The sequence below is a fragment of the Moschus berezovskii genome, chromosome 7 (genome assembly GCF_049115385.1).
Source record: "Moschus berezovskii isolate FMDL1 chromosome 7, NW_MosBer_1.0, whole genome shotgun sequence".
In the NCBI taxonomy this organism is placed as follows: domain Eukaryota; kingdom Metazoa; phylum Chordata; class Mammalia; order Artiodactyla; family Moschidae; genus Moschus; species Moschus berezovskii.
The window spans coordinates 87,081,566-87,108,732 of record NC_142466.1 but is presented as its reverse complement, the minus strand read 5'-3'; the positions used below and the strand labels follow the sequence as shown (position 1 = coordinate 87,108,732).

Below are 27,167 nucleotides of genomic sequence, written 5' to 3'. Positions count from 1 at the left end.
CAGAACTGTTAATTTTATACAAGTGCATGGTCAGAATACTGGCTCATAATGTTGAGCCTACTGTCTTACTAATAAATGTTCACTGGACAAAAGAACAAAGTAAATTGGCTGTGAACACTGTATAAGCTATATTAAAGTGTAAATGGAACACAGACTCTAACAGCAAGTAATTTCATAAGCAAAGTCAGCCAAACAAGGAACTACTGTGGAAAGTCAAATATCCAGAGAAATGTAATTAACAGAAGAGGTATGCAGGTTAGGTTTACTTTATTTCAGATAAACAATAAACAGAATAATTGTGTCCCATGAATATCACTGACAATTAGAAATATTTTAAAAATTGCTGAGTATCTTGTATATTTATTTGTTAAATCACGCAACCTTAAAGTACAACCAATAAGCAGCAGAGAGATGCTTGTAGGAATTCACGTGGCAGAGGCACATTTTCCATTGTAATTGAACCTGGGGAATCTACTTCTGAGGTTGCTGGCTTGCATCTTTTTACCATGTGAAGTCTGAAAAATGAAGAAACCAGGAAGAATTTAGCCAAGAATTAGAGAGACACTGAATCCTGACAAAATCAAGTGAGCTCTTAATTGTAGCCCTAATCCCAGACTTGTCAGTTACATGAATAAATACTTCTCCATTTTTGTTTAAACCAGTAAATCATGTCTTCTGCCACTAACATCCAAATGGTTTTTCAAAATACAAGTCTCCATCCCTACTTCTATGGTCCAGACTCAGACATTTGAGGTAGTCCTTCCAGCAAGCACATCAGCTCACCTTATCAGAAGTCAGTCGCCTTGCTGTGTGCTTTGAAAACAAGACTCTGCTCCTAGTGAAATTCATCGCCATCTTCCTTTCCTTACTGTACACCTTGGGCAATTCCCCCTCCATCAAGTCAAAATCCCCCCAGACCTCCCTCTCCAGAAACACCTGGATCAGGTGTGGAACAGATGCCTAGCAACTTTAGTTTGGGATTAGTTCAGTTCGGTTGCTCAGTCGTGTTTGACTCTTTATAACCTGATGGACTGCCACACACCAGGCTTCCCTGTACATCACCAACTCCCAGAGTTTACTCCAACTCATGTCCATCAAGTCAGTGATGCCATCCAACCATCTCATCCTCTGTCGTCCCCTTCTCCTCCTGCCTTCAATCTTTCCCAGCATCAGGGTCTTTTCCAATGAGTCAGTTCTTCTCCAACAGGGGGCCAAAGTATTAGAGCTTCAGCTTCAGCATCAGTCCTTCCAATGAATATTCAGGACTGATTTCCTTTAGGATGGACTAGTTTAATCTCCTTGCAGTCCAAGGGACTCTTTTTTTTTTTTTTTCAAGGGACTCTTAAGAGTCTTCTCCAACACCACAGTTCAAAAGCATCAATTCTTCTGTGCTCAGCTTTCTTCATGGTCCAATTCTTGGGGATCAGGAAACCTAAAATCCATTAACCATCTCAGAGACCAGAAACCCAGAACTTCCCGGAAGAGAGGAGGGTTTTTCAAGTTAGCTTTCAATCTCTGCAGTCTTCCCTGGCAAAAGGGAGTTTGTTGCTGTTTTTTGTTGTTGTTTAGTTGCAAAGTTGTGTCAGATTCTTTGTGACCCCATGGACTGTAGCTTGCCAGGCTCTTCTGTTCCAGGGATTTCCCAGGCAAGAATTCAGGTTGGGTTGCCATTTCCTTCTCCAGGAGATCTTCCTGACCCAGGGATCAAACCCGGGTCTCCTGTATTGCAGGAAGATTCTTTACCACTTGGACCACCTGGGAAGCCCCATGGCAAAGAAGAGACAACAGCTTGATAAATCATCCTTCCACAAATGTAAATTACTAAAAAAGTAGGTAACTAGATCACAAATCCCTACAGAGGGATATTACATCTCCTGTCATTGTTAGCCCATATTGTCTCCAACACTGAATTGCCTTTCCTCTAAATTTCAGTTATTAATAATCACTACCATCCCAGACCACATCCTTCCTAGGAGGGAACAGACCCCGATTCGCCTGTGTCATCTCCACGCTAACGGTGTTCCACATTCATACATATGTCCCCCTCACATTAGAAATGGGGTCTGAGACTTGGTGCAGGGTAACTGCCGGAGGCCCCATGTCTGTTGTGATCACTTGTCAGAGCACCATTTGAGCAAAGTGAGTGATGGTCCCTGTGTTCATACCACTCTGTGAGCCCTTGGAATGAGCATAAAGCATTTGAACGTGTTTCCAAGTCAAACATGTAGAAAATTCTTAAAGGGATAAAAGTACTAGACTACCTTATCTGTCTCCTGGAAACCTGTATGCAGGTTAAGAAGCAACAGTTAGAACTGGACATGGAAAAACTGGTGGGTTCCAAATTGGAAAAGGAGTACAACAAGGCAGTATTTGTCACCCTGCTTACTTAGTTTATATGCAGAGTTCAGTTCAGTTCAGTTCAGTTCAGTCGCTCAGTCGTGTCCGACTCTCCGCGACCCCATGAATCACAGCACGCCAGGCCTCCCTGTCCATCACCAACTCCCGGAGTTCACTCAAACTCATGTCCACAGAGTCGGTGATGCCATCCAGCCATCTCATTCTCCGTCGTCCCCTTCTCCTCCCGCCCCCAACCTTTCCCAGCATCACAGTCTTTTCCAGTGAGTCAACTCGTCGCATGAGGTGGCCAAAGTATTGCAGTTTCAGCTTTAGCATCAGTCCCTCCAATGAACATCCAGGGTTGATCTCCTCTAGAATGGACTGGTTGGATCTCCTTGCAGTATAAGGGACTCTCAAGAGTCTTCTCCAACACCACAGTTCAAAAGCATCGATTCTTCGGCGATCAGCTTTCTTCACAGTCCAACTCTCACATCCATACATGACCACGGGAAAAACCATTGCCTTGACTAGACGGACCTTGGTTGGCAAAGTAATGTCTCTGCTTTTTAATATACTATCAAGGTTGGTCATAACTTTCCTTCCAAGGAGCAAGCGTCTTTTAATTTCATGGCTGCAATCAGCATCTGCAGTGATTTTGGAGCCCAAAAAAACAAAGTCTGACACTGTTTCCACTGTTTTTCCATCTATTTCCCATCATGCTAAATGCTGGGCTGGATGAATCATAAGCTGGAATCTAGATTGCCAGGAGAAATATGAACAACCTCAGATATGCAGATGATACCACTCTAATGGCAGAAAGTGACTAGGAACTAAAGATACTCTTGATGAAGGTGAAAGAAGAGCGTGAAAAGGCTGCCTTAAAACTCAACATTCAGAAAACTAAGATCATGGCATCGGGTCCCATCACTTCATGGCAAATAGAGGGGGAAAAGTGGAAGCAGTGACAGGTTTTATTTTCTTGGGCTCCAAAATCACTGCAGACAGTAAGGGGACTGCAGCCATGAGATTAAAAGTCGCTTTTTCCTTGGAAGGAAAGCTATGACAAACCTAGACAATGCATTAAGCAGAGACATCACTTTTCTGACAAAGGTCTGTATAGTCAAAGCTATGGTTTTTCTAGTAGTCATGTATGGATGTTGGAGAAGGAAATGGCAACCCACTCCAGTGTTCTTGCCTGGAGAATCCCAGGGACGGGGGAGCCTGGTGGGCTTCCGTCTGTGGGGTCACACAGAGTCGGACACGACTGAAGTGACTTAGCAGCATGTATGGATGTAAGAGTTGGACCATAAAGAAGACTGAACACCAAAGGATTGATGCCTTCAAATTGTGGTACTGGAGAAGACTCTTGAGAGTCCCTTGGATAGCAAGGAGATCAAACCAGTTAATCCCACATGAAATCAACCCTGAATATTTACTGCAAGGACTGATGCTAAAGTTCCAAAACATTGGCCATCTGATACAAAGAGCCAACTCATTGGATAAGACCCTAATGCTGGGAAAGATTGAAGGCAAAAAGAGAAAGAAGGGGCCGGCCTAGGATAAGGTGGTTAGATAGCATCAGTGACTCAATGGACATGAATCTGAGCAAGCTCCAGAAGACAGTGGAGAAAGGAGGAGTATGGCGTGCTGAGGTCCACGGATTTGCAGTCAGACACGACTGAGTGACTGAACAACAAAAGTGAAATGTGTCCTCTTTTCCCTCACCACTCTTCAGTTAAAAAGCTTTCCTGCTTTGGGAGAACCTCTTGATTTTCCTTTTAGGCATGATTTGGGGAAGAGAAGAAGCAAAACAGAGTTAGAAGCAGAGGGAGACTCAGGGTCACTCCTGGACCCACCAGCTCCTGTTTGGCCCAGGTCTGTAGGAGCCCCCTCTATGTAAATCAGATCTCCCTGTCTCATTTCCTATATGTGTCTGCAGTAAAGCAAAGACCCTGGAGTCCAGGGACAGCTGGCTGTATGGCCCAATGCCAGGCCTTCATCCTTTCGATGTGTTTTATTTACTTACTCTTTTAAAACTTCTTTGATATAATTACAGGTGCAAATGCAATTATAAGAAATGATAGCCTGACCCGGTGTACTCTTCACTCAGTTTCCTCTGATGGTGACAGCACCTTACAAAACTGTAGACAATATTACAGCCAGGATATTGACATTGATAATTCATCTATCGCATGCAGATTTCCTGTTTCACTTGTACCCATGTGTGTGTATGTGTGTATTTAGCTCTATGGAGTCTCACCATGTGTGCAGATTTATGTATCCACTACAGTAAAGATATGGCTGGATGGCATCACCGACTCTGTGGACATGAGTTTGAGTGAACTCCGGGAGTTGGTGATGGACAGGGAGGCCTGGCGTGCTGTGATTCATGGGGTCGCAGAGAGTTGGACACGACTGAGCAACTGAACTGAACTGAACTGACAGTAAAGATATAGAACAGTTGAATCCTTTATGTTGCTCTTTTTTACTCACACTCTCCCCTTCCCTCCATCCCTAAAACCTGGCCACCAGGAATCTAGTCTCCATATTGTGAATTTTGTTATATACTTTCTTACACAAATGGAATCAACACAATACATAGCTTTCAGGGAATGGTTCCCACCCCACCCCCACGCCCCCCCACCCCGAAGCATATTCCTTTGCAATTTATCCAAGTTGTTGCAGGTACCAATAGTTTCTTTTTACAATTGCTGAATAGTATTCCACGGTATGGAAGCACCACAGTTAAACTATTTACCCACTGAAGAATATCTGTGCTATTTTCACTTTTTGACTATCACAAATAAAATAGCAATGCATAGCCATGAGCAAGTTTTTGGTGATCAGAAACTTTCATCTCTCTGGGGTGAGTGCCCAAGAGTGTAATTTCCGAAGCATATAGTTATATATTTAGTTTTATAAGAAATCAACAAACTGTATATTTTATATTTTCAGTGCTCAGCATTTTCAATGCACTGTATCTCCCTGAGCGTCAGCTCCACAAAAATATCATTTGCCTGGGAGTCACAGCCCCAGAGTTCTCAAGTCTTGCTCTTTTCATCTATTTGTAACAAGTTCCTCTGGACTACAATTTGTAAGAGTCGAATAACATTATGGGTTTGTAATATTATCAGATTATTGAGTTAACTGAATCTTCCCAGACTGTAGGCTTTGCTTTGTCTACAGACTTTATCATTCATTTGATGATTGTGAATTGAACATTGCTGTACTGCAAGGAGATCCAACCAGTCCATTCTAAAGGAGATCAATCCTGGGTGTTCATTGGAAGGACTGATGCTAAAGCTGAAACTGCAATACTTTGGCCACTTCATGCGACGAGTTGACTCACTGGAAAAGACTCTGATGCTGGGAAAGGTTGGGGGCGGGAGGAGAAGGGGACAACAGAGAATGAGATGGCTGGATGGCATCACCGACTCTGTGGACATGAGTTTGAGTGAACTCTGGGAATTGGTGATGGACAGGGAGGCCTGGCGTGCTGTGATTCATGGGGTCACGGAGAGTCGGACACGACTGAGCGAATGAACTGAACTGAACTGATACAAATATCTGTTTGAGTCCCTGCTTCAGTTTTTCTGGGTATAAAACCAGAAGTGGAATGCTAGTTTATTCTGTTTATTCTATGACATTCAATGTTTAATTTTTTGAGGAACTACCAAACTATTTCCAACAGCTTCTGTACCGTTTTACATTCTCACCAGCAATACCCAGAGTTTCTAATTTCCTCATATCCTCTTCCACACCTGTTATTTTCTGAGGGTTTTTCTTTTTTTTTTTTTTTTTAGAACAGCCACCCTAATGGTTGTGAAGTACTATCTCATTGTGGTTTTAGTTTCTGTTTCCCTGTGAGTAGTAATATTGAGCATATTTTTTGTGTATGTGCTTGTTGGTCATCTATGTATCTTTTTTGAGAAACACCTATTCAAGTTGTTTGTCCATTTTTAAATTTAATTTGGGTTTTTTTTTGTTTCTGAGATGTAGGAGTTCTTTGTATATTCTAGATATTAATTTCTCATCATATATATATATAATTTGCAAATGTCTTCTCCCATTCTGTGAATTGCCTTTTTACTATGTAGACAGTGTCTTTTAATACACAAAAGTTTTTTTTTCAACTTTTATGAATCCCTATTTGCATACTTTTTCTTGTTGACTGTGTTTTTGGTATTATACCCTTCCAAATCACTATCAAATCCAATGTCGAGAAGCTTTTCTCGTGGATTTGCCTCTAAGAGTTTTATCAATTTAGCTCTTACATGCAGGTCTTTGATTCATTTTGAGCTAATTTTTGTGTATGGTATAAGATAAGGGTCCAACTTTATTCTTTTGCCTGTGGATATCCAGTTTTCCTATCACCGTCTGTTGGAAAGACTAACTTGCCAACAGAATGGCCTTGGAAGTCTTATCAAAAGTTATTTTACCATATAGGCAATTTATTTCTGGGTTCTCTATTCTATTCCACTGGCTGTGTAAATCTTTATACCAGTATCACACTTTTGATTATTGTAGCTTTGTTGGAACTTTTGAAGTCAGAAATATGAGATCTCCAACTTTGTTCATTACTTTTAAGATTATTTTGGCTATTCAGGGTCCCTTAAATTATATACTCTAGGCCCCCATCCTAGTCCCTGGCCTCTTAGAAAATTTTACTAATAAATGACTTACACACAGTCCTCATTTCAGTCTCTGCTTCTGGGAACCTAATCAGAAACAACCTATAGTATCTGGTGAAATGTCAAAACTCTCAGAGAGATTTTCCTGGATTCATCCAGCCCAGCATTTAGCATGATGTACTAACTCCAATACTTTGGCCACCTCATGGGAAGAGTTGACTCATTGGAAAAGACCCTGATGCTGGGAGGGACTGGGGGCAGGAGAAGAAGGGGACAATGGAAGATGAGATGGCTGGATGGCATCACCGAATCTATGGACATGAGTTTGAGTGAACTCCGGAAGTTGGTGATGGACAGGGAGGCCTGGCGTGCTGTGATTCATGGGGTCGCAAAGAGTCAGACATGACTGAGCAACTGAACTGAACTCTGCATGTAAATTAAATAAGCAGGGTGACAATATACAGCCTTGACGTACTTCTCTCCCGATTTGGAACCAGCCCATTGTTCAATGTCTGGTTCTAACTGTTGCTTCTTGACCTGCATGAAGATTTCTCAGGAGGCAGGTATGATGGTCTGGTATTCCCATCTCATGAAGAATTTTCCAGTTTGTTGTGATCCACACAGTCAAAGGCTTTGGCATAGTCAATAAAGAAGTAGGTGTTTTTCTGGAACTCTGTTGCTTTTTTCATGATCCAACAGATGTTAGCAATTTGATCTCTGGTTCCTCTGCCTTTTCTAAATCCAGCTTGAACATCTGGAAGTTCTCGGTTCACATACTGTTGAAGCCTGAGCTGGAGAATTTTGAGCATTACTTTGCTAGCTTGTGAGATGACTGCAATTGTGTGGTAGTTTGAACATTCTTTGGCATTGCCTTTCTTTGGGATTGGAATGAATCCCTTTTCCAGTCCTGTGGCCACTGCTGTTTTCCAAATTTGCTGGCATATTGAGTACAGCACTTTCACTGTATCATCTTTTAAGATCTGAAATAGCTCAACTGGAATTCCATCACTTCCACTAGCTTTGTTTGTAGTGATGCTTCCTAAGACCAACTTGACTTCACATACCAGGATGTCTGGCTCTAGGTGAATTATCACACCATTGTGGTTATCTGGGTCATGAAGATCTTTTTTGTATAGTCCTTCTGTGTATTCTTGCCACCTCTTCTTAATATCTTCTGCTTCTGTTAGCAGAAATACCATTTCTGTCCTTTATTGTGCTCATCTTTGCAAGAAATGTTTCCTTGGTGTCTCTAATTTTCTTGAATTGAACTAGCCTAGTTCCTGGTACGTAGTAAGCACTTAACATATATCTATTGAAGGAACAGGAGTATGAATTAATGAATTTACTCCTGAAATTTCAAAATAAAGTATAAAGTAAATGACTTTTTTCATTGATAATATTAAGCTTTTAAAATAAAGTATCATCATGACAGTTTTATGAGTAAGAGGACATATTTTTAAATGACTTTTTAAAGGTACAGTTAGACACAGTACTACAGAAACACAGTACACAGTATCAGGAAATATACTATTCCTGAAGTTCTTTCCTTTTTGTCAAATCTACATACACCATCTGGCTCTGAATTATTCAGCTCCAAGCTGCTGTCTTTTTTATTTTCCTTTTTTTTCTTCTTTTTTTGGCTGAAATTTTCCTATATATTTCCATTATGTCATGTATTTTGTAACTATAGCTTGAGTATGTGATTTCTTAGTACTTTCTGGACCAGAAAATCTGTTTTGGCTTAGATAAACCTCATATTTGTAACACAATGATATGATCAGTGTACCTGGGGACACTCTTTTTGCTGTTTTATCATTTATATAATGTAAACTTTCTGAAAGTTTGCAGGACACAAAGACTCTCTTTTCCAAAATATTATGCAAATACTAAAGACATCTTTTCCCCTTCAAGGGCCTATGAATGTTTGCAGACATTGGAGATTTTTACAATATTCTTTTGTAGGAAGCAAGAACAGAGACTAGAGAGAGGAACGAGGTATGGAGAACCTGGGCCTGGGAGATGATTGCATTTAAGAAAATAATAAGAGGGTGAAGCATCTAAGAAAACAGTTGCTCCTGACATGCAAAAGGCTTTGCTGGTCCCCTAGCCAAGGGAAAGGTCCTCATTGTATGAATGTGTGCTTTCCATGGATGTGTTCTTTGCTCAGATGCTCAAGGATTTGCTCTAGAAGAAGAGACAACAAACTTTCTGAAAAAGGCCAGATAGTAAACACTTTAGGCTTTGCCAGCCATGTATTGTTTCTGATGAATCTTCTTTGTTTTCTACAAACCTTTAAAAATATAAAAGTGATTTCTAGCTTGATAGTGTGAACCAGACTCTCTTTGTCATAGCTTGCCAACCTCTGATTTAGAAGACAGGAGGGCAGAAAGGATGTTTCCTACCCACACTTCTAATGGTTTCCTTCATGGCGTCTTCTCTAAGCCTTATTATCTGCCCTATCCCTAATAATATCACTTACCCATTCAGTGGTGTGTGTCAGACCTTGTATCTGGTACTTTAAATTCATTGCAGAATCTCATTGACCAATCCTTTGAGATAAGTACTATTATCAGCCTCATTTTATCCATGGGAAAACTGAGGCTTAAGGAAGTTAGGTAATATTCCCAAGTCCCCACTGCTAATAAGTCACAATCAAGAATCAAAAGTAAGTCTACCTGATTCCAAATCTCTCTCATTTGTTCTTTGCACTAGAACCTGACAGCAGCAGCTCTTCCTCTTGTACTTCCAATACATCCTAAATATTATCTCCAATTAATCTTCTTAAAATATCAGTTTGATTGTGACATTCTCCTGCTCACAGTGGCTCTCCATTATTTACCCAAAACAGTAAAAGCAGTTCCATTTACCTCTTGGTGTGACCCCAACTTAACCTCTCAGATTTATTCCCATGCCCCTATATTTTCCCAATCTTTTAATCCTGCTGAATTATCCTATTCATTCTCCCATCAGGTGGCATGGTCCTTTGACCACCATCATTTTTTCCTCTAAGACCATTCTTCCTTCCCATGTCCCATCTCCACTTACCCACCTTCTGCCTTCTCACAGGCTTAGCCCAGCCTCCTTCATGAAGCCAGCTCTGGACCTTTTCTCTCCCATCAGGATTTGGTGATGCTTCTACTAGCATAGCTATAGCTTGTTGCTTACACCTCTTTCTGGGAGTTAAAACTTGGGGGCTAAATGTTTATAGAGTGTGGCTTGGACACGATCCATGCCCTTTGAAGGTCTCCTTCTTCAAAGTGGCCTTGTCTGGCCTTAGATATGTCTGTTGTTGGCACCTGTCCCTGAGTAGGACCTTCTAGCTTCCTTGCGTGTTCAGTGTCTCCAGGACCTCAGTTTTGTTTTATTTGATGATCTATTGCATGTCTCAAGGGCATAATTTTGCTTTAGCTAGAGATTCATTAAATAGACTTTCCAATTATTCATCACTCAAGCCTGGTCTTGCAAGATGGAAAACTGAGTTTGGCCAACTCTGACACTCCCTTCTCAGTCCCTGTCTCATGTCTTCAACTTTCTTGCTAACTCCAAGACTCACTCACATCATGCTACCTACATTTTTAAGGTATCGCATACTTGATACACTATTTTCAAACATATTATCACATTTAATCTTTGCAGAAACCTCATGAAATAAGTGGTGTAGTCTCACTTTCAGTTCAGTTCAGTCGCTCAGTAGTGTCCAACTCTCAGCGACCCCATGAATCACAGCACGCCAGGCCTCCCTGTCCATCACCAACTCCCAGAGTTCACTCAAACTCATGTCCACAGAGTCGGTAATGCCATCCAGCCATCTCATTCTCCGTCGTCCCCTTCTCCTCCCGCCCCCAACATTTCCCAGCATCAGAGTCTTTTCCAGTGAGTCAACTCACCGCATGAGGTGGCCAAAGTATTGCAGTTTCAGCTTTAGCATCAGTCCCTTCAATGAACATCCAGGATTGATCTCCTTTAGAATGGACTGGTTGGATCTCCTTGCAGTATAAGGGACTCTCAAGAGTCTTCTCCAGCACCACAGTTCAAAAGCATCAATTCTTCGGCGATCAGCTTTCTTCACAGTCCAACTCTCACATCCATACATGACCATGGGAAAAACCATTGCCTTGACTAGACGGACCTTTGTTGGCTCACTTTACAAATGAATAAACTGAGGCTGGTAAGAATGAAAGAACTTGCCTACAGGTCAGTGTAACTTACTGAGCTTGAAGTTTGCCCCCAAATGCCCCTTGGGGACAAAAACCAGCAGCTCCAGACTCCCAGCTTCCTGTATTCAGAGGAATTGCCTTCAGTGCATTTTAAGTAAATGCTGTAGCCAAAATCTCAGGAGAGAAGTAGAAAGGCAGGGAGTAAGAAGGACGAGAAGTATCTGAAATTGTTTCTCCCAGCACCCTCTTGCCCATTTCTGTAAGGCTCAGCCTTTCTACCCTAATATTTCACTATCTTCTATCCTGGCAGTTTTGCCTTTTCTACACCCCATATCCTGTAGGGACTTGTAATATGAATATTTCATTTCTAAATCTGCTGCATCAAACACCCTTAGGGTAAAAAAGTGTGTGTGCACACACATATGCATGTACACACAGACATATGTAAGAGCTCATGGGAAAACCACATGAAGTTACCCTGCAAAGTACATGTAATTTTCACATGGTTTTGATTTTACATATCAAGTGCAAAACTGAAAAAGATGTGGCTATTGAAAAAACAAAGTTTAAATAAAAAGAAGAAAGTGAACAAGAATGAGGTCGGAATTGAAATGACTGAAACGCTCATTCAGATTAGAAGTTAGGCCAAACTCCAGGTCCAACAACATAAAGTGAGACAGGCTTGGGGTGAGGTGGGTTATTATAAATGGCCTGGAATGGCCAGTTTACAGCTAAGAACTTTCCTTCAGCAATCACAATGCTGTTTACAATCTCTGACATGCTTGTATTTCATCAAAATTATCAAGTGGGTATATTTTATCTTTGAAGAAATTTGCTCAAATCATGTCTGATATTGTTTCCTTCCTTTCTTCCTTTAAGAAACATTTCTTGGCTTCCTTCTGTGAGCCAGCAGTCTGTTAGATGCTCTAAAGGTAAAACTGGCAGCTGGTCCAGCAGGGAGATTGGACCTCACTGCGGATAACAGAAGCCACAGCAACCGCTTGGTAAGTATGCCCCATGTGCTATTAGCTACTCCATTAATAGGCACAAGTAACCCCACAAGTCCGGTTCCTCTTCTGTCTACATGGGAAATGAGGATGTTCAGGAGTTCACCTGCCCCCCTGCTCAACACTCTCTGCCTCCAGGGCTCAGCCTTCATCTCCTGTGCTCTCTACCCCAGTACTGCTTTGTATAAATAATATGCAAGCCGTGCATATAATTTTCAGTTTCTAGTAGCCACATTTGAAAAAGAGGTAAGAAGAAACAGGTGAAACTAATTTTAATTATATAATTTAGTTAACCCAGTACATCCCCTAATACTATCCTATCCACATGTAAGTGTTAGTCGCTCAGTCGTGTCCGACTCTTTGTGACCCCATGGACTGTAGCCAGCCAGGCTCCTCTGTCCATGGGATTCTCCAGGCAAGAATACTGGTGTGGGTTACCATTCCCTTGCTCCAGGGAATCTTCCTGACCCAGGAATAGAACCTGGGTCTCCTGCATTGCAGGCAGATTCTTTACCATCTGAGCCACCAAGGAAGCCCCCTATCCACATGAAATAAGCACAAAAACTATTGAGACAGACTTCCCTGGTGGTCCAGTAGTTCAGTTCAGTTCAGTTCACTCACTCAGTCGAGTTCGACTCTTTGTGACCCCATGAATCACAGCACGCCAAGCCTCCCTGTCCATCACCAACTCCCAGAGTTCACCCAAACTCATGTCCATCGAGCCGGTCCAGTGGTTAGGACTTGGCATTTCCACTGCAGGGGCCTTGTTTTCAGTTCCTGGTTGGAGAACTAAGATCCTGCGAGCTTCATGGCACAACCCAAAAAAATATTTTTTTAAAATATTGAGATAATGTGCAATTTTTTTCTTCTTCGAAGCCTAATACACATTTTACATTTGCAGGACATCTCAATTTGGACTGATTACACTTCAAGGGTTCAGTGGCCACCTAGGGCTAATGGTGACTGTGTTAGTAGCACAGCTGTGCCCTTCTCCAGGCAGCTGTCCACAGCAAAACGAGGCATAGCTCAGCCTCACTGAGGGCACAAGAGGAGGGCTCTGTACTCCTGCATGGGTTGGGGATCAGGAAGCGAAGTCTTCAGTGGAGAAAATGCCATTTGAGTCAGACCTTGAAGATGAGGAAGGAATGGGTGAGAGCAGGAGAGAGGTCATCTCCAGCTGGAGGGACAGCGTGAGGAGAGCGGGAGACCCCAGAAAGGGCAACATCAGTCCATGTGGCTGGCACGTAGGATCTTAGGGAACAATGTTTTTACACCTTCTTACCATGCCCCGTGGAGGGAGATACTTTCACACATATGTACCTACACATTGATACATACATATGTACCCACACATTGATACATACATATGTACCTACACATTGATACATACATATGAATGCAGATACACACATGTAGATATACCTACACACATATACATGTACACATACCCCTGTGTGTGACCTACTACATATGACACACTCAGATAGCTCCTGTTCCTTTAAATTGTCTTCTATCAGAGTTTTCTGGTGCTGGTGTGACCCACCAGCACTATTTCACAGCCTCCCTGGATGGGGATTCACAGGACTGATGAAGGGGACACACACTCTCTGTGTCTTCAGACCCACTTCCCTCTTCTACCCACATTTGTTTATCCACAGTGCAGGTTCACCAGTGGAATTCACTCACCTCCGGCTCCAGAAGGGAACATATAACTCCAGCCTGACCCACCAGAGAGTTGGATTTGCTGGTTACCATGACTGAGTCAGAGGTGATTAGAGCCAGTGAGAGCTAAACCCACAACTTTTGCTGAGAGATCAGAAGGAAGAACCTTTTATACTACAGTTGGGAGATGACAGGAGCACAGAGCTTTGAGGAAATTCCAAAGAAAGGAAAGCAGATTCAAGAGCAAAGAAGATCAAGTTTTCAAAGCATTGTTTGTACCCCTAGATCAAGCCATGCATGAAACCCCACCCAAAAATCTACCATGAGACTTTTTATACCATATGAGCCAATGGATTTCTTTTCTTTCCTTAAGCCCAATTATGTTGGTTTTTTTTTATCACTTGAAACCAAAGTAATTTGATTGATTAAATATCCATAAGTGGATATTTATCCATAAATATCCGTAAGTATCACTATAGATACTCAGTGGCTTTTCATTGCTTGCCTTTGAAAAGCTCCAGGCATTTTTCTTTTGCGCAATTCCCTGTTCTTTACAATGGTCCTTCCCTCCTCTCCAATTCAGAAGCCCTTTCTCCATGCATTGTTTTTGCCATAACATTGCAAGCTCATGCTCAACCTCTTCAGTCATGACCAACTCTTTCTCTTTGTGACCCTGTGGATGACAGCCTGCCCAGATCCTCCGTTCGTGGGATTCTCCAGGCAGGAATACTGGAATGGGTTGCCATACCCTCTTCCAGGGGATCTTCCCGACTCAGGGATCGAACCCTTGTCTCTTATGTCTCCCACATTGGCAGGCAGGTTCTTTAACACTAGCACCACCTGGAAGCCCCACCATAGCATTAAGTTCTCATAAATCCTTAACCTGGCTACTTCCTATAGGAAAGTAGCCAAAGGAATAATCTAAGAGAAAATTTCAGCAGTGTGGCAGACAAGCAGGCGAGATATGTGAGAACAAAGATTCACCTTGTCTCTATGCTGCAAGATTGTAAGTCTAGTTCTATACACTGAGACCAGCTTTTAGAAATAATTTAAAAGGCACACTTTTGTTGTGGTGGTGATGGTTGCTAAGTGATGAGTTCTTCCCTGAAACTTCAAGCTGCCCTCTGGATTTGTGACTCTCCAAAACCCTCTAGCTTAATTTGAAACAAGGCACCCTAAGAAGTATTCTGTGAGCACTGGTTACTCATAGGAAAATATGAACCCTTAAAAAATAAATGTACTGCCAACATTTCAGAACTGTGAAAGGTTGTGCCTAGAACTGTCAAATGTCAAAAATAATTACCAGGCAGAATGTTACTCACACATCTAGCCGGCATGATCAAAAGTAATCCTTCCTGCCTTCATCTGTCTGAACAAAGTTAGGTAGGAAAGCTGCCCAGCCTGACACTTCAAGGAATCAAGGATTTGGAAAGGGAGAGTTCTCAACCTAATTCTGGAACATTCTCTTTAACTGTCAGGGGTAATTTTATATACCCACAGGTCAGCAGCTGGTTTTTTTTGTTAATTGAAGTATAGTTGATTTACAATATCATGTTAGTTTCAGGTGTACAGTACAGTGATTCAGTTATATTCATCCATGTGTATATGTCTTTTTTTAGATTTTTTTCCCTCATAGGTTAAGTGAAGTCGCTCAGCTGTGTCTGACTCTTTGCAACCCCATGGACTCTAGCCCTCCAGGCTCCTCCATCCATGGAATTTTCTAGGCAAGAGTACTGGAGTGGGTTGCCATTTCCTTCTCCAATAGGTTAGTACAAAATATTGAACATAGTTTCCTATGCTATATAGTAGGCCCATGTTGGCTATCTATTTTATATATAATAGTGTGCATATATTAATCTCAACCTCCTAAATTGGGGGGAGGGACAAATTAGCAGTTGCTGTTTTTTTATGTGCTTGTTTTTACACACACACACATATAATTTTGCGTAAATGCACAGATTAATAGTACCATACGTACTAGGGATTTTAACCTTTTCATTGCAAACTATTGATAAAATATGATACAAATGCAGAAAACTATTCAAAACAAATGTACATTTTAAAGAATTATTTATAAATATCACTCAGGTCAAGAAATAGAACTTTGCTGCCACCCTAAAAATCTCTGTCAAGTGCTACATCATAACCACTACCTGGCCCCTTTTAAAAAAAAAACACTCTCTGGACTTTGGTAACAATCTCTTCTGTGTGTTTCTTTATGGTCCTATCACCCAACTGTGAAATCCTAGGCAGTATGGCTTAGTCTTGTCCATTTCTTTAACAAGTCTTTATTTCTTCCTATCATACAATTCCCCTTTCTTTTCCTTAAAAAGTCACTTTTCAAAAATAAGAATAGCAACCTCCACCTTCTAAGACTGTTGTTAGGATTAATGGGATAATCACACTAAAAGCACTTCGCAAAGTGTAAAATGAACATATGATGGTAGTGAAATATCAGCTGGTTGCCCCAGTGGGTTGTGTTTAGAGGTACACAGAGCCCAAGGGAACAGGTTTAGCCCACTTCCCACTTCCCACTTCCAGTAGCAGGATCTGGCATACTGTGTCCAAGGACATTGGGTGTTTTTTCCAGCATATTTTATGCCCATTCCCTTTCATGCTGTCCTCCCTCACCCATATTCCACGTCTTCCTTTCCCTGCTCTGCACCAAGCAATCATGCTAACAACTACCTGTGTACCCTTCAGTCTTTTCCTCTGATTTACGTGCAGGTGATTTCTTGAGATGAGCCCAAGAAGCAGAAACAAGAAAGAGGAAGAATTTAGTAGTGTTACTGCACTGGTTCCCTCTGTGGGCACCAGACTCAACCCTCAGAGGAACTGCATGGACCACGCATCCCAGCTGCCAGGGCACTTGTCCACAAACTCTCATCCCACTCAGCTGGGGACTGCCCTCAGCCTGAGAAGCTCCTTCAGTCAGGCGAATGCTCTTCTGGACCCCGGAGGAAGCCCCTGGGACAAAGCAAGAGAGACCCTGAGGCATGCGTGTGATGGGGGTGCTGCCAGCATGCAGATGACTATGCACCACAGGGACACCCAAGTCACCAGAGGGCCACCAGGAATTGACACAAGTCAGGGAGCATGCCTGCTACTGCCCCTCCCAAACAAGCCCCAACTTGGCTCCTACAGCATCTTCCTCTCCTTCCCAAAAGTGGCTCTAACTTTTCTGCCTTCACTATCTAGTTTATGCTTTTTCTTCCCCATGCAATGATCCCTACACCTCTGAGCTTAAAATAATCCTACTGTCTCTCAAAATCCCACTCTAAGTACCACCTTTGAGAGGCAGCATTTTTGGGCTTTGGGGCCCAGCATTGGTAACAAGCCCTAGCTCAGCTCTTCCCGATGCACCTGAGACTTAAACGTTTCTGTGCATGTGACCTCACCAAGCACAGTCATAGGGCATCTGACTCAGCAGCAGCCTCTACTGAAGATGACATCCTCCCTGCAATGAAGGTCTCAAAGCAAATTCCGGCATGTTGCAGCCAAATGAGCTCCACTTCCCTGGGAAAGAGAAAGCACCTGCAATAAAAGAAAGCAGAAGAGGGTCAGAAGGAACAGACTTTGATAGCTATATAAAACCAGTCTTCTCTTACCAATGCCTTTTCCCTCTCCCCATTAAGTTTCTAAAACTTCCTGAAAAGGATTAAGCAAAGGATCGGGAGAGTACACTTTCTCTAGATATATCAAAGAAGAACAATTTTTCCTGTTTAAATATTTTTTTAATTTCTAAACATGGTGTTCTAACTTTCCCTCTGTCTGCTTTCATATCACTGGGTTCCAGAGAGGTTAAATTACCTTGAGGACTTTTTTTTAAATGGACAAATAAGAAAATACGTGAAAATAAAAGTTAGTTACAGTAGTAGATGTTTGTTCAGACCTGATTAAGAAAAATAAAAATTTGATTCAAGGGGGAAAAAAACTAGTCTTCTGCACTTTTTTACCCAAGTCTTATTCCCCCACCCCAAATCCCTCCAAAGAGTTTTATCCAACCATGCTTTCAGTCACTGTGGCCTGGGTCAGAGGAAGAGATTGAATCACCCAATTAGAGCATCACCCAATCCACACAAAATTTAGATTGCTTCCAGAATACAACTAGAAGAAAAACATTTTCTCTCCACAGATAAAAAAAAAAAGGAGGAAAGGGAGGAAAGTAGAGAAACACCTAGATTTGACAAGTTGGAGACAATTCAGGTATGTGCCACCTGTCACGTCATGTAAATGTCATTTCCCACTTACCTCTGAGGCTAAAATATTAAAACTGACACTATCTCATGGTTTGAGGGTTATTCCCTGCAAAATGACATCAAATAATTTTATCATAAACAAGTCAGTACAAAAGTCGTCTGTTCCTAATTTAATTTCAGGAGAAACGATGTTAATCCTTTAATTATGCAGCTTATCTGTCAAACCTACTTTCTCTCTGCTGAAAAGTATTTTGCTATCACAGAGGGTGCTGATAAATATCAGCTCCAAGAATTTAGAGTGTTATCTAAAAGATTTCTTCTTTTTTTAAAAAAAAGCAGAGAGTTGAAAACAATCAGCAATGGCCACCCCCATCTTACCAACCTCTTGCAGTTGGAGTTGCAGATAAAAGGCAGGGGAGCAGGCTCTCAATGCTGGCCAGCCTGCTGTTCTAAGGGTGTATTTCCAAAGGGTGTTTGAGGATTTAACTGAAAAGATCCACAAATAAAATCTCAGATCCTGTTGAGTCATCACCTGCTCAAAAGCCTGAAGAAGGAACACCTTTTGGTAGAGATGATCTTGAGCAAAAGATCCAGTATTACCCTGGAAATGAAGCCGCTGTGCTTTGGGGAAAGCGTACAGAGAAACTGGGGTAGGAGTCCTGGCTGTGGCACGTGGGAGTTATGCAATGCTGGTCAAACCCCAGAACCTCTACCATAAAGTCACTTGCCAAAGAGCAACATCCACATTATAAGACTGTTGTTAGGATTAACGAGATAATCACACTAAAGGACTATCTGAAATGTAAATAAACATATGATGGTAGTGGAATATCAGCTGATTGCCCCAGTGGGTTGTGTTGAGGTACACAGATCCCAAGGGAACAGGTCTAGCCCATTTCCCACACTAGCAGGTCCCCCTAAATCCCACAGGGACTCCAAGCAGAGGCAAATAATTTGGCTCAAATTTGAACATTTTAAGACTAAAAAGAGTCTAAAAAGAGTAAACATTTCCAATATTAGAGCTGATAAGACAGAAATAGATCAATGAGATAAGCTAAAGAATCCAGGAAAAAAGATGAAAGTGACATTTCAATACAATGAGTAAAATCTGGTATTGGAGAAGCTGGTTAGGCAAAAAAAATAAAATAAAATCCTCAATTCATACATTACTTCCTGAACCAAATTCATTCTAAATGGGTCAAAAACTTAAGTTTAAAAAATTAAATCATAAAAAGTACCAGAAAAGCATAATTAGATATGCTTACAATTTTGAGGATATCAAAGAATGATAAAAAATCTGCACAACAGAAATATTGATAAATTCAACTATAAAAAAGAATATCAGTATGGGAGATTGGTTCAAGATGGTGGAGTAGGAGGAAATGCACTCATTTCCTCCTGCAAGAGCACCAAAATCACAGCTAGCTATAGAAAAACCACTGACAGGAGGACTCTGGAACTCACCAAAAAAAGATGCTCACGTCCAGAGACAAAGGAGAAGCTACAACAAGACAGTAGGAGGGGTGCAATCATGACAAAATCAAATCCCATTCCTGGTGGATGCGCAACTCACGAACTGGAGAAAAATAATACCAAAGAAGGTTGTGAAAGTTCTGAGCCCCACATCAGACTTCCCAGCCTCGGGATCAGGTGAAAGGGCTATGAATCCCCAGGGAATCTGACTTTGAAGGCCAGTGAAGGGATTTGATTACAGAACTTCCACAGGGTTGGAAGAAACAGAGACTCCATTCTTGGAGGGCACAAACAAAATCATGTGTGCACCAGGACCCAAGGGAAAGGAGCAGTGACCCCACAGGAAACTGAAGCAGACCTACCTGCTGGTGTTGGACTGTTTCCTGTGGAGGTGTGGTTCAGCAGTGGCTGGCCATGGGAACGGGGCCACTGTCAGCAACAGTCCTGGGAGGTCCCTCTTGTGAGCCCTCTTGGAGGTTGCCATTAGTACTACCATAGAGCCTGTAGACTCCAGGATTGGGTCACCTCAGGCCAAACAGCTAACATAGAGCACAGCCCTATCCATCAGCAGACAAATAAAAGTTTTACTGAGCAAGACACAGTTTTTCCCACTGGCAGTCCTTCCCATCAGGAAACTCACACAAGCCTCTTAACCTCATCCACCAGAGGGCAGACAGAAGAAGCAAGAAGAACTACAATCCTGCAGCTGCCAGAATGAAAACCGCATCACAGAAAGCAATCAAAATGAAAATGCAGAATATTATGTCCCAGATGAAGGGATAGGACAAAACTCCAGAAAAATAACTAAGTGAAGAAGAGATAGGGAACTTTCCAGAAATGAATGCAGAATAGTGATAATGAAGATGATCCAGGGTCTTGGAAACAGAATGGAGAAGATATAAGAAATGTTTACCAAAGACCAAGAAGAACTAAAGAACAAACAAATAGAGAGAAACAATACCCTGGATAGAATCAACAGCAGAATAACTGAGGCAGAAAAACCTCAAGTGAAGTGACTTAAAAGAATGGTGGGAATCACTGTTGAAAAACAGAATATAGAAAAAAGAATGAAAACAAAATGCAGGCAGACCTCTGGGATAACATTAAACACACCATTATAGGGATCACAAAAGGAGAAGAGAGAAGAACTTGAGAAAATATTTAAAGCGATAATAGCTGAAACTTCCCAAACGTGGGAAAAGATATAGTCAGCCAAGTCCAGGAAGTGCAGACAGTCCGAGACAGGATAAACCCAAGGAGGAACACACTGAGCAAGACACGGAGTAATCAAACTGAAAAAATTAAAGACAAAGATAAACTATCAAAAGCAACAAGGGGAAAATGACAAATAATATACAAGGGAACTCCCATAAGGTCATCAGCTGATTTCTCAACAAAAACTCTATAAACCAGAAGGAAATGGCACGATATATTTACTGATGAAAGGGAAGAAACTGCAACCAAGAATACTCTACCAAGCAAGACTCTCCTTCAGATTTGATGGCAAAATCAAAAGCTTTCCAGAAAAAGCAAAAGTTAAGAGTACTCAGCCCCACCAAACCAGCTTTGCAACAAATGCTGAAGGAACTTCTCTAGGCAGGAAACACAAGGGAAGGAAAAGACCTACAAAAAATAAACCCAAAACCATATAAAAAATGGTAATAGGATCATTGTTGTTATTTTTTAGTCACTAAGTTGTGTTTGACTCTTTGCGACCCCATGGACTGCCGCATGCCAGGATTCCCCGTCCTTCACCATCTCCCGGAATTTGCTCAGACTCATGCACATTAGGTCAATGATGCCATCCAACCATCTCATCCTCTGTCACCCCCTTCTCCTCCTGCCTTCAATCTTTCACAGCATCAGGGTCATTTTTAATGAGCTGGCTCTTCACTTCAGGTGACTAAAGTATTGGAGCTTCAGCTTCAGCATCAGTCCTTCCAATGAATATTCAGGGTTGATTTCCTTTAGGATTGACTGGTTTGATCTTCTTGCTGTCAAAGGGACTCTCAAGGTTTTCTCCAGCACCACAGTTCAAAAGCATCAATTCTTCAGCACTCAGCCTTCTTTATGGTCCAGCTCTCACATCCATACATGACTACTGAAAAAAACACAGCTTTGACATGCGGACCTCTGTCTGCAAAGTGATGTCTCTGCTTTTTAATATACTGTCTAGGTTTGTCATTACTTCTCTTCCGAGGAGCCAAATGTCTTTTAATTTCATGGCTATAGTCACCATCCACAGTGATTTTGAAGCCCAATAAAATAAAGTCTGTCACTGTTTCCATTTTTTTCCCCATCTACGTGCCACCAAGTGATGGGACCAGATGCCATGATCTTAATTTTTTGAATGTTGAGTTTTACGCCAGCTTTTTCACTCTACTCTTTCACCTTCACCAAGAGACTCTTTAGTTCCTCTTCACTTTCTGCCATAAGGGTTTTGTTGTCTGCCTATCTAAGGTTATTGATATTTGTCCTGGCAATTTGATTCCAGTTTGTGCTCCATTCAGCCCAGCATTTCTCATGATGTACACTACATATAAGTTAAATAAGCAGGGTGACAATATACAGCCTTTCCCAAATTTGAACCAGTTCGTTGTTCCATGTCCAGTTCAAACTGTTGCTTTTTGCCGGCATACAGGTTTCTTAGGAGGCAGGTAGGGTGGCCCTGTATTCCCATCCCTTTAGGAATTTTCCACAGTTTGTTGTGATCCACACAGTCAAAGAATTAAGTGTAGTCAATGAGGGGGCTTCCCTGTTGACTCAGCGGGTAAAGAATCCACCTGCAATGCAGGAGACCTGGGTTCGATCCCTGGGTTGAGAAGATGCCCTGGAGAAGGGAAAGGCTACCAACTCCAGTATTCTGGCCTGGAAAATTTTTAATAGACTGTATAGTCCATGGGGTTGCAAAGAGTCTGACACGACTGAACAACTTATAGTCAATGAAGCAGAAGTAGATGTTTTCCTAGCATTCTCATGCCTTTTTTTAATATCCAATGGATGTTGGCAATTTATGTGGAATTGGGTCTTAGTGCTTTTCAGGGACACTGTGTTCTTCTACTTTTCTGTCTATTCATTCTGTTAATTTTTAAGTTTGATCTTGAAACTCCAACTAAAAATCTTAATTTATCTACTTAAAAAATAATTGTACTATATTATGTAACTATAAAAATTAATTAAAGTAAAAAAAAGAAATCAGTATGGAAGGATATATACATGTATCTACACACAGCACAAGGTGGTGATCAGTTATGATTTTTTTTATTATACTGTGACAGAAAGAAAATTTATAAAAGTACTCTTTATAATAAGTTAATTCTAAACAACCCAGTGAGAGGAATATGTGCAAAAATCCTAAAAATGTAGTCCAGAAAAAGAAACCCAAAGAGGCAAAGAATAAATAAGGGGTTCAAACTCATTCATAATAAGATTCATATTAAAATAAATGTAAAAGTTTTTTTGCTTATCAAAAGTTTGATTATATCAATTCTCATCTAAGATAAGGGAATAACAATCACCTTTTTTTGAGAATAACATTTCAGAGAGCCACTTGACCATCACTATCACAAAGGCAAATTTGGCCTTGGAGTACAGAATGAAACAGGGCAAAGGCTAATAGAGTTTTGCCAAGAGAACACACTGGTCATAGCAAACACCCTCTTCCAACAACACAAGAGAAGACTCTACACATGGACATCACCAGATGGTCAACACCGAAATCAGACTGATTATATTCTTTGCAGCCAAAGATGGAGAAGCTCTTTACAGTCGGCAAATCAAGACCGGGAGCTGACTGTGGCTCAGATCATGAACTCCTTATTGCCAAATTCAGACTGAAATTGAAGAAAGTAGGGAAAACCACTAGACCATTCAGATATGACCTCAATCAAATCCCTTATGATTATACAGTGGAAGTGAGAAATAGATTTAAGAGACTAGATCTGATCAATAGAGTGCCTGATAAACTATGGATGGAGGTTCATGACATTGTACAGGAGACAGGGACCAAGGCCATCCCCATGGAAAAGAAATGCAAAAAAGCAAAATAGCTGTCTGAGGAGGCTTTAAAAATAGCTGTGAAAAGAAGAGAAGTGAAAAACAAAGGAGAAAAGGAAAGATATAAGCATCTGAATGCAGAATTCCAAAGAACAGCAAGGAGAGATAAGAAAGCCTTCCTCAACGATCAACACAAAGAAATAGAGGAAAACAACAGAATAGGAAAGACTAGAGATCTCATCAAGAAAATTAGAGATATCAAGGGAAAATTTCATGCAAAGATGGGCTCAATAAAGGACAGAAATGGTATGGACCTAACAGAAGTAGAAGATAGTAAGAAGAGGTGGCAAGAATACACAGAAGAACTGTACAAAAAAGATCTTCACGACCAAGATAATCACGATGGTGTGATCATTCACCTAGAGCCAGACATCCTGGAATGTGAAGTCAAGTGGGCCTTAGAGAGCATCACTACGAACAAAGCTAGTAGAAGTGATGGAATTCCAGTTGAGCTATTTCAAATCCTGAAAGATGATGCTGTGAAAGTGCTACACTCAATAGCAAATTTGGAACACTCAGCAGTGGCCACAGGACTGGAAAAGGTCAGTCTTCATTCCAATCCCAAAGAAAGGCAATGCCAAAGAATGCTCAAACTACCGCACAATTGCACTCATCTCACATGCTAGTAAAGTAATCCTCAAAATTCTCCAAACCAGGCTTCTGCAATACATGAACCGTGAACTTCCAGATGTTCAAGCTGCTTTTAGAAGAGGCAGAGGAACCAGAGATCAAATTGCCAACCTCCTCTGGATAACGGAGAAAACAAGAGAGTTCCAGAAAAACATCTATTTCTGCTTCATTGACTATGCCAAAGCCTTCGATTGTGTGGATCACAATAAACTGTGGAAAATTCTGAAAGAGATGGGAATACCAGACCACCTGACCTGCCACTTGAGAAACCTGTATGCAGGTCAGGAAGCAACAGTTAGAACTGGACGTGGAACAACAGACTGGTTCAAAAGAGGAAAAGGAGTGAATCAAGGCTGTATATTGTTACCCTGCTTATTTAACTTGTATACAGAGTACATCATGAGAAATGCTGGGCTGGAAGAAGCACAAGCTGGAATCAAGATTGCCAGGAGAAATATCAATAACCTCAGATATGTAGATGACACCACCCTTATGGCAGAAAGTGAACAGGAACTAAAAAGCCTCTTGATGATAGTGAAAGAGGAGAGTGAAAAAGTTGGCTTAAAGCTCAACATTCAGAAAACTAAGATCATGACGTCTGGTCCCATCACTTCATGGGAAATAGATGGGGAAACAGTGGAAGCAGTGTCAGACTTTTTCTTGGGGGGGCTCCAAAATCACTGCAGATGCTGATTGCAGCCATGAAATTAAAAGACACTTACTCCTTGGAAGGAAAGTTATGACCAACCTAGATAGCATATTAAAAAGCAGAGACATTACTTTGCCAACCAAGGTCTATCTAGTCAAGGCTATGGTTTTTCCAGTGGTCATGTATGGATGTGAGAGTTGGACTGTGAAGAAAGCTGAGCGCCAAAGAATTGATGCTTTTGAACTGTGGTGCTGGAGAAGATTCTTGAGAGTCCCTTGGACTGCAAGGAGATCCACACAGTCCATTCTAAAGGAGATCAGTCCTGGGTGTTCATTGGAAGGACTGATGCTAAAGCTGAAACTCCAATACTTTGGCCACCTCATGCAAAGAGTTGACTCATTGGAAAAGTCTCTGATGCTGGGAGAAATTGGGGGCAGGAGGAGAAGGGGATGACAGAGGATGAGATGGCTGGATGGCATCACCAACTCAATGAATATGAGTTTTGGTGAACTCCGGGAGTTGGTGATGGACAGGGAAGCCTGGCGTGTAGCAATTCATGGGGTCGCAAAGAGTCGGACAAGACTGAGTGACTGAACTGAACTGAACCGATCAAAAATCTTAATACACATATTCCACAATTATATTTCAAGAAATATACTTTTCCATCAGGTGTGTTAAAATTATATGAACAAGGATATTTTTGGCAGCAATGTTTGCTTTTGTAAAAGGGAGGGAGTCCTAAGTGCCCAGTATTAGGAGACTAGTCAAATAAGCTATGAAGTATGGAACAATAAACCAGTAATAAGAATAAAAGAGATCTGTTTATACGGACCCGAAAAAGAATTTCCATATTTTGTCAACTGACAAAGCCTACTTCAGAGAAGAGTATAATCCATTCAGGTAACATCAAAGTATATATACACATACATACTCTTATCAGTACATAGAAAAGTCTATAATGTTACATAAAAGGGAATAAAATTTAGAGAACTAATGAGGGAAAAAGACTTTTAATTTCATACTTAATTCCAACTTATATGCTGTGTGAAATGTCTTAACATGAACTTGTATTATTTTCATAATGTAAAATGGGGGGAAATGTTCTTATTCCAAATGCACATACCCAAACAAGAGTAAATGAAAAATATTCTAAAAAATAACCTAGATATATCTACAATCCATCTTGCCTATTAAACTCTCTGGAAATAAACAAATTCTTTACTTGGGGACCTGAAGAACATGAAAGATGTCTACATAAACTCAAAACCTCCAGAAAATTTTGACCATAAATGTATCTGGCATGCAGCTTGTCTTAGGTATAATTATTTTCTTTTTTACAAGTGTATTTATCAATACTGTGCCTTATTCCAAAAAGAATCTGAGATTTATTAAAAATATGATTTATTACAATATGTGTAAATGGTTCTAGAAGATTAAAATAAGTGAGAAAATCCAATAGAATGCCAATAAGGGGAGGATAAATAAATAAAGTTAAAAATAGGAGAAGTAGGGGGGAAATGTACATTGCAACATCCCAGTGTCTCCCTAGCTTCAGGGGTCCAATGTTTGCACAAAGAGAAAAACAACAGTTTCAGAGTTCCCTGTGCTCACAAGATCAAAACAAACCAATCACTTGTGAAGAGTCCAGTTATTCAGGGTGGTGAATCCTGAGAGACATTCCTTTCATGACTCCTCATAAGAAGAAATACTGCTACATTAACAGAATTCTCAAAAAAATCCTACAGAGATGAGTTTTCATGGGGCAGTATCTATCTGAGTTATGGAAAACAGAACAAAAGAACGAAAAAAATATATTGTTGCTCTTTTTAGTGTGGGTTCTTCTTCAAAAGAAAACAAAACAGAAAAAAGACGTTTCCTCGCCTACTTCATAATCAGAATGTGCAATTTAGATAACTAAAATTGCAAAAAAAAATGCTAATGACAAAACAGTTTGCCTACCTGCTATCTCCAGCACTTAGCAGGGTGCCTGGTGTATGTAGACATTCAATTAAAGTGCTCAAACCCGATGAACTTGAATTTTAAAACAATTCTAAAACAATCTTGTTTTCCATGATGTTTTTTATCAATGACAAACTGGATTATAAGTGGGAAAACACACAATAGAAGCTTGGAATTTCTTTCAAAACATACTCCTTCCTTTCTCCTCTTGCCCTAGGAGTCGGGAGGTGGGTGCAAAACCATTAAAAGATAAGTTTACTGGCATGAAACCAGGAATAGTTCAAAAGGTGCTATTGTACTGCTGTCAGCTCAAGGAACTATGCCACAGAACTCATTAGAATGATATGGGAAATGTGTGATTTAATCAGCTGCAGACTTGCTCACCACAGGACCTACACAGAGATGCA

General features: G+C 41.0%; 1 long non-coding RNA gene across 1 annotated transcript in view; it reads right to left on the bottom strand.

Annotated features, from left to right (window-relative positions):
* Positions 1-275: 275 nt before the first annotated feature.
* LOC148777393 (uncharacterized) overlaps positions 276-27,167 on the bottom strand; it is a 48,486-nt gene continuing 21,594 nt past the window's right edge. The window contains exons 3-4 of the long non-coding RNA XR_016037774.1: positions 17,193-17,328; positions 276-515 (exon numbers count right to left, since the gene is read on the bottom strand). This is a non-coding gene — a long non-coding RNA (uncharacterized LOC148777393). The remainder of the gene's footprint in view (positions 516-17,192; positions 17,329-27,167) is intronic.